Genomic DNA, 6,213 nt, shown 5'->3' with positions numbered 1-6,213 from the left:
TGAGATAAAAATAAAATCTGAATTAGATCCAGGTTGAAAATGCTCCCCCCGGAAGTGGTGATTTGGTTCTCTCCTTTCCCAGGGGAAAACGGGTCAGGGGCAAAGCGTGGCTGATACATCAGAAATCCCGGGGGAAAGAAATTCCCAGGTAAGAAGCATTTACGGATGTCTGCGGTGTAAACGGTGCCGTTTGGGTCCATTTCAAGCTACCCGCATGATGTCACGGGAAAGCAACCTGAGAAGAGATACACAAAGTCGGCTCTCCCAAGCGTGTGCGAGCCAGCTCCAGAGCACCACTGGCTCAGACCACACCCGTACCAAGGACAACAGGTGGCTGGGGCTAATAGCAACCTACAGGCTGAGGCAGAGGTCCCCTGCCTGCCCATATCGGACTGGCCAGCCTCTCTCTCTCTCTCTCTCTCTCTCTCTCTCTCTCTCTCTCTAGCAAACCAATGTTTTATTTCTAAAGCTCTGCAACATATTTCTAGTAGTGCTGATGGTCACCTGTCTCACTCACACCAGGTTATCTGTTGAAGCCAGCAAACAGAGTCCGGCCATCAGCAGACCAGGCCAGACAGGGACACTGGGGTGACTCCGCCTTGCTGCTGGTACTGATTACTTCCTGCTTCAGTGCCTCTACAGTGACCTTGCCTTCCATGTCCCAGATCTTGATGCTGGGGCCCGTGGCAGCCCAGAGGCAGTATCCATTAGACTGAAGCACAGGGCATTGATGATGTCCCCACCATCTAGTGTATAAAGGTGCTTGTCTTCGTTGAGGTCCCACAACATGACCCGGCAATCCTTCCCTCCAGAAGCACGGAGAGATCCATGGAGAGACAGTCACAGTGTTCGGGCAGCCTGTGTGGCCGATGTGATTGGTCTTCAGCTTAAAGTTAGCCAGGCCCCATACCTGGACCAGCTTGTCCCAGCCGCAGGAGACAATGATGGGATTGCCGCCATGGGGTGAAAAGCAGACACAAGAACCCGCTCCGAATGGCTCTCATCCCGGACAGTATATTTGCATGCACCCAGAATATTCCCCAGCTTGATGGTTCTATCTCAGGAGCCAGAAACAATGTGGCAGTTGTCAGAGGAGAAAGCCACACTCAGCACATCCTTGGTATGCCCTACAAATCTGCGTGTGGTGGTACCCATTGTGAGATCCCAGAGACGAGGCGGCCAGGAGGCTCCCAGGAGCCTGAGAGGGCAAACTGGCCAGCTGAGGAGATGACCACCACATCACTAACAGAGTGGGAATGACCCCTAAGAGCACTCTGTGGGATGCCAGAGTTGTTCTCAGCCCTGGTCAGCTTCCGCACGATGACGGTCTTATCTCGAGGGGCAGACTGTAAGTACCACGTCCGGGGACTGGGGAGTGGTGGCGATCTGAGTCACCCAGCCCGTGTGGCCCTTGAGGGCGTCACCCAGAGTCATCTGCTCAGTCATGGCAGCCGTGAGTGCGGGTGTCACTGCGGCGACAAGGATGGAGTCGGATAGACTACCACCACAGCCGCGGCCCTGCAGAGGAGAAGAGTCCGACCGGCCACTCTTGGAGGTCTTGTTCAAAACTCCCCTCCTGGGCACGCTTCCCGTGACTTCCTAGCGCAACCAGGCACCCCTTCCGGACCAATGAGGTGAGTCTAGACTGCAGTTAACCTCTTCCCATTGCCACGACTCATTCACACTTTACATGCACGCTCTCACAATTGTTCTCGTATCACGACCCACTTGTTTCTTCTCCATTTTTCCTCCTTTGCTCAGCTGGATTATAAGCTCTGTCAGGACAGAGACCACCTCACATACTTCTCTTGGATCTTTCTCTCACCCGGCACAAGGCTGTGCATACAAGTAGTGCTTACTACAGAATTCGTGCCTGGCCTAAATGCCCCTCTGGAGGTTGCGTCACAGAGACTCAGTGAGCACATCTGGGGGGCCTGCACGCGGTCACCTCATCTGCTTGCCCCGTCTCTGGCCCCTGGCCCAGGCTTTGGGTTCTACCTCTGCCTCCTTCCCCATCTGCCACCGAACGTCAGGCCCCCGTTCCGCCGGTCCCCACTGTGATCCCACTTCCTACTCTGCAAATGCTTTCTAGCTCCTACTCACTGCTTCTGCAATGTCAGTCGTCCCCCCTGCTTTGTCCCTCACTGCCAGTGTGACGTCATGGATGGATGACTAGATGGAGAGGATGGTGATGGATGAAGAAACAGAACGGCTGGCTGCCCCCCCAGACTCACCAGACCGGCTGCGAGTGGCACCTGTCACCCACCGTGCCTGCGCCTCGCTGTCGCTTCTGCCTGTGAATTCTTAAACCAGCCTTCCCAGGCCTGCACCCATGCCACCTTACTTAGCAGTTCCCAGCAGGTACCTATTGAATACCTAAAGCGTCCGGTAATGAGTTCCTAATCAAAAACCGCATTTTGTCATTTTTCCGACTCAGCAGGATAGGTCCCTTTGCAGAATCCCTGGCACACCTCTGGTCAGCTTCCCTTGTTGCGTTTATCACAGTTCCCCTGGCCGAATCTATTCGTGCCTTTGCCTTTGCCGCTTCCTCCATCAGGTGGGAGGCTCTCGGGAGTGACTTTTTATACACTACTACCTCTGTATTTCCGGCATCCCTCGAAGGCAGGGTTTGTGGTTAGTAAAGCTCAGTGGGTAGTTCTGATTTGGTTTGATTCACGAAATTGAATTAAATGGCTAAAGATGGATGAATGAGCTATTAATACACGGTCCTGCAAATTTCCCCGCAGTGCCCCGTCCACACTTCTTCACAGAATAGACCTTCGGTCAATGCTGTTGACACACCTTTTGATGTGTTTGAAAACGAAGAGTGAAGATTCCTGGTGAGTGAGAGGTTTTCATTTGCCCGATATGTTTTGGCTTCAAACCCTAAAACAGTCCTAGCCCCCGAGGTTTCAAAACCAGAACTGAAACAATCTTCCTTCCAGAGCCAGGTTGCCACAGAGAAGGGCCTAGAGAATAAAGTGCTTCTGAATGGCTCCATCCGAGGCATATCTGAAGACAGAAAATTCCAAAGGCTTTCCCGGACGGCCTCTAGGATGGGCTCTATTATTAACCTCCTGCGCGAGGCCGAGCTTCTCCCTGGCCTTGCGTGACTGAAATGAGCCTCTCCCGGGCTCACGCCGTGGCTTTGTGGGCCACAACCACCTCCTAGAAGCCAAGTTCATCTGAGACATGAGGGAGGCCCTGGTGGTTTGTGGCTACAGAAGGCGTTTCCTTTGACACTCAGCTGGGGGAAGGACAAGCAATCCACAGCAGGCCCGAGAGAAGGAGAGCAGCGCCTGCTTTGGGATGTCCAGAGGGCGTCCAACCCTTCTAGCAAGAAGAGCCCTCCCCTGCATCAAGTGCTTATTGGGGGGTAGGGGGGCAAAGGCCCTGAGACACCGGCAGCCACCTCGGGGGTGTCCCCGGTATTCAGAGGGTGTCAGAGAAAGGACAGTGCAGGCCTGCTGACAAGTGAGCTGTGTCCTTTGGAATTGCTGAGTGGTCATGGAGGGGTAGGGGTGAGGTGGATGAGAGACAGACGACAGGTGTATAACCAAAATGCAACTCAGCCTGTAGACAATTCCCAGCCTGTGGACAGTGCCTAAGCAGGTCCTACCATCCACCCTTTCGAGAAGGGTCCTCCCAGCCCCGTTCACGAAAGACGAGGCTGACGCTTGCACCCTCCAGGATAAACGCTCCTGACAGCAGAGAGCCACAGGCCTCCACGACTGCCAGAGTGAGTGGAGGCCTCTCACAGCGTGATCTCAAGGGCTCTGGGCAAACCTCCCAGCTTATTAAAAAAAAAAAAAAAAAAAAAAATTAATTTTCCCATGAATCAGATAATACCTGAAATTCCATCATCGCTTTGCCTGAGGCTTAAACGTCTGGAAAAATACAAACACGTAGGGGGAGCACTCCAAATAGTATCATTTACACCTCGATGTCTGGAACCCTTCTGGATCCTCTCCTGCCCGCAGGTTTCCTGAGGGGCGGGGCTGGAGCAGGGGAGAGAGCCAGAGAGTCATGGGTGACTGAGGTAGGAGGAGGCCTGGGGGGCGGAGGAAGGGGCACAGGCTGGAAACCAGCTCCTAAACAAACTGGCCCTGCACAGTTTTGCCTGGGGCCACCCCGCAAGTCACTGTCGGATTCACTCACTGTTGCTGCGCTCTAGAGAAATCAGGCACCGGCCTCTCCCAGCAGGGCCCGCGTCTTGGGCACAGGACCGCATCGTGGCTCAGGGCCTCCGCACTCAGAAGGGCCCCGCGCTTGTGTGGCTTAATGCTTCGTTATCACCATCTTGAAGATTGTATTAAATTTTTTTTTATTATTCATTTTTGAGAGAGAGAGTGCACAAGCGGGCGAGGGACGGAGACACAGGGGGACAGCGGATCCCAAGCGGCCTGTGTACTGACAGCAGAGAGCCCGTTGAGGGACTTGAACTCAGGCACCGTGAGATCGTGACCTGAGCCGAAGTCGGACGCTCAACCGACTGAGCCACCCAGGCACCGTTTAATTTAAAGATTTTTAAACAAGGGACCCCACGGTGGCATTTCACACTGCGCCCCACAAATTATGTAGCCAGTCCTGCTTAGCAAATCGCAAAAGCCCTCTGAAGGGAGGTCAGCCTAACCTCGCCATACCCCTTCATCACACACATTATTTCCTTGGGTCTATTTTTACACATCAGGGGATATTTGAAGAAATGTCCTTAATTCCGAGCACTTTAATTCACCTCCACCAACTAAGCCTCTTTCGAGGTGACTTAGGTGTCATGTGATCTGTCCTATTATTAGTCCATGCTCAGCCTTTCCCAACCCCCAAACTCCTGTTTCCCTTGCCCTTATATATCTCTCTCTCTCTTAGCAGAAAAGTGGCACATGACCTCGTAGCCTCAAGAAGACTTGGCACAGGTCCCTGTTTCTCAGCCGTATCTATTGTCCTCGTCCAGAATGACACTGGCTTCTAAGAGTCTCGCTGACATTTCTGACTTTTAGTGGGGAATGCCATTAATCAATCGGCTGCATCTGTTTTGGAAAAATTAAATAGCTCAAGTCAAGGCAAACACAGTAAATAATCCGTCAACAATCCAGGGGAGGAGTGGGGGCCCCGAAGGCAGGGTTTTGTCTTCTCATTATTTGAAATGCATTTAATCTGCTGCTGGATCCTCCACACCCAGGCTAGGGTTACTGGACACAGAAAGAAGAGATCAAAAGCGTTTTAAAAATGTGGGGCCCCAACCAGGGCATTAAAAGTATAAGTGGGCTATTCAACGCGTGTGTCGTGGAGAATGAGTTCGCCAACAGGAGGGCCATGAAATGGTTCTTCGGAGAAAAGGAGCTGTAACCTTCCTTGTGGCTTAAAAATATAGAAACTTACTCTGTCTAATTCTTGGTAAGTGTGGCTTCCTTAGGGGAAACAGTCATGGGGCAGTGGTTAAGTACAGGTGCTGGAGCCAGACTGATTGAGTTCCAATCTTGACACTTTCCCTTACTAAGCGCTGACCTTGGGCAAGTTACTTAACCACATCGGGCCTCCATTTCCTTATCTGTAAACTAATAACAACCACCTCAGGGTTATTGGGGAAATAATGGATTAGTGTCTGGTAAGTTAAAGATTGCCCGTAAATTCTTTGACATTCTTCCCATTACAAAGTGGGATCTTGTCCCCCTTCCTCTTGATTCCGGACTGGTCTATTATGACTTTAACTCAGAGCGTAGGGCAGAAATGAAATTTGCCAGTTCCGGGCTTAACCTTTACAAGAACTGGTAGCTTCCACCTTTAGCTCTAGCTGATTACCTCACTGGAGAAGCCACACAAAGAGGCAATAAGACTACAAGGAGAGGGAGAGGGGGATTGCCAGGCGGAGCCTTCTAGCCACTCTACCAAGCCACCAAGCACGTGAGCCCAGCCATCTTGGACCCTGAAGCCCAGCCCAGCCACCAGCTTGAGCACCACTGTGCTGACACCGTGTGAAGCCGAACAATCGCCCAGCAGAACCCTGCCCGAATTTTTGACCATAAAATTGTGAGAAACAATAAAGGGATTGTTGTTTCAGTTTTCTAAGTTTTAAAGCAGTTTGTTGAGCAGCCATACAAAAATGGCGCAATCTACACACTGTCCAGGACAACCGATCTAGAGAAACAGGATGACACCTGCAGCGGAACCTGTGAGCTCTTACAAATTCTTCAGGGACATCACTTTTCCTCTACT

At 51.9% G+C, this 6,213-nt stretch overlaps 1 pseudogene; it reads right to left on the bottom strand.

Moving 5' to 3' along the window:
• Positions 1–441: 441 nt before the first annotated feature.
• Positions 442–1,631, bottom strand: LOC112857674 (small ribosomal subunit protein RACK1 pseudogene; annotated as a pseudogene).
• Between the last annotated feature and the right edge of the window lie 4,582 nt (positions 1,632–6,213).

Source organism: Puma concolor, chromosome E4 (assembly GCF_028749965.1).
Source record: "Puma concolor isolate L17-30 chromosome E4, mPumCon1.1.hap2, whole genome shotgun sequence".
NCBI classification, from domain to species: Eukaryota; Metazoa; Chordata; class Mammalia; order Carnivora; family Felidae; genus Puma; species Puma concolor.
This window is presented reverse-complemented; position numbering and strand designations above follow the sequence as displayed.